Here is a 2,086-nt window from a genome sequence, read left to right as displayed (position 1 = left end):
GGGAGGTCGACCAAACTGTAACAGGATATGCTTTGGGTTGGAAGGAAAGTGGGAGGATTTTCATGAGGAATATTCAGCTAACCCACCCACCCACCCACTCGTGTACATGTACATGTACAGGATAGCTGACGGGTCTGGCTTCACCGCGCGACTCCGGCACTGTCCCATAACTTATATGACAAATGAAGGATGATCCAATAAGTGCACAGTGTAGATAGAAGACTAGGCAACTCGCCTGGTGGTTCCCATGGGAATCGATATACACGATTTCTGAGAGGATTTTTTATGTAAAGATAACATGTCAAACCAAGGAGCTTTCATCACATGTGATGAAAGCTCCTTGGTCAAACCTACAAATTTTCATACATCATAATACTAGTATTCTAATGTCAATCAAGAATTTTTTCCACCACCAAAGAGAGCTATCGCGATAAACATAAGGCCGAAAAGAAACCCGCCAAACGAGCCCACTTAGGCGAAAAGAAAAACAGAAATTAACAAGGGATAATTTTGGTCGATTGTGAGATTGACTTCTATCTCAGGCCAAGGGAGACATGAGGGAGGGGACAATATTTTTTGCTCGCTCTACGAACAAGCGAGGTATGTGTGGTTTGCTGCTGCCAGGGCGCCCCTGATACTCTTATAATACAGCAGGTTGCCGTATGCGGACAAATGTAGTCCGTCATCGGCAAAAGACTCTGGACAGTGTTTACGTACTAAACGCACATGGGCCCAAGTGGACATGTGCGAGGTGTCATTCACTTCCTTCCTCAGAGCTGACAGATACACGGGTAAAGTCTGGTTATAAGGAATACCCGGTGGGTCGTATCAGTGATGATGGGCAGAAGCCCTATTCCTGATCAAGCTCGCCATACTAACGATACGCATGGCGACCAGGTCTGGCTCCCAGTATGTGTGGCAGGGATCGTTGTGACCTAGTTCGAGGTACACAAGGTCGGCGACGGGAATGGCGTTCAGGGGCCCGAAGTTAGCCACTTTCCCCCCCGACCGCGACAACCACTTAACAATAGAATTCTCAAGCCAGAAATGTCTGTTGACAATGCGCCCTCCGGCCGTACTGGCTCGACCTTCAACAAAAGAGTCAAGACGGTATATGAAGGAATGGCCCATGACCAACATCCGCCGGGTGGCGGAGGTAACGGGACACCCCCCTTCCGCCATGTTTGTTGAGCGAACAAGGAATTCTCTCCTCAGACAAACAACAAAAAAGAAGTCAAAACAACGACTTTGAATGTAGGTAGAGTCCGGAAATTCGGCAACAGCCCGAAAAATACAAGAGGAAGCGCGGATAAACAAACTTAGATAGATAAATTTGAACAGCCGCCCTCGATAACAGGAAATCTTGAGGACAGAGAGGCAAGTTGCAAGCACATGCATTTTACGGGCTCTGATTGGTCAATTTCGGAAACGTTTGAGCGTGGCCCGTGCAATCCAAACGATATATCCCCGCGTAATCCAAACGAGGAAATCACCATGCACTGGTCAGCGTAAACCTAATGGGCGAGGATCGGCTTTTCGCGTCCGGCCTAAATTTCTATTTTCAAGTGATATTATGTAAGATTTTTGCAGAGCCATCTACAACACACTCGTCCAGTCACGTGACCTGTGCTGACCTTTTGACCCCCTGGCCACGTCATGGGCTGAAGAAAGATGCGTCTGACCAAGGAGCTTCTATCGTGGTCTGACTTTGTCGTGTTTTTAACAGTTTTAATCCCGCCTTCCTTGTACTATGCAGAGCATTATTTATACCATGGAGACAGTCTTTTACCTTGCAATAAAACAGGTTAAAGCTCTTCCCTCCTCTGCAAGAAATGGTCATGTCCAGGTGACTGGTGAGGTCCAAGCAGGACGCACGAACCATGGACTCCGCAACGTGCGGCTGATATTATCAATGTATGCATTTTGATCATCATGATGAGAAGTCAAGCATCCGATAGTTTTTTCGTAACTGTACCCCCCTCCTCACATTTACTAGTGAGCCTGGAAGTCATGCATGCTTTAAAGTTTTTTTTGCCAAGTCTGTCATGTCCGCAAACCAAGTCATATCACTCCGAAAACGGGGCCC

The sequence above is a fragment of the Branchiostoma belcheri genome, unplaced genomic scaffold (assembly GCF_001625305.1).
Source record: "Branchiostoma belcheri isolate BF01 breed outbred unplaced genomic scaffold, Haploidv18h27 scaffold468, whole genome shotgun sequence".
Taxonomy (NCBI): Eukaryota; Metazoa; Chordata; class Leptocardii; order Amphioxiformes; family Branchiostomatidae; genus Branchiostoma; species Branchiostoma belcheri.
Note: the sequence above shows the minus strand (reverse complement) of the source record.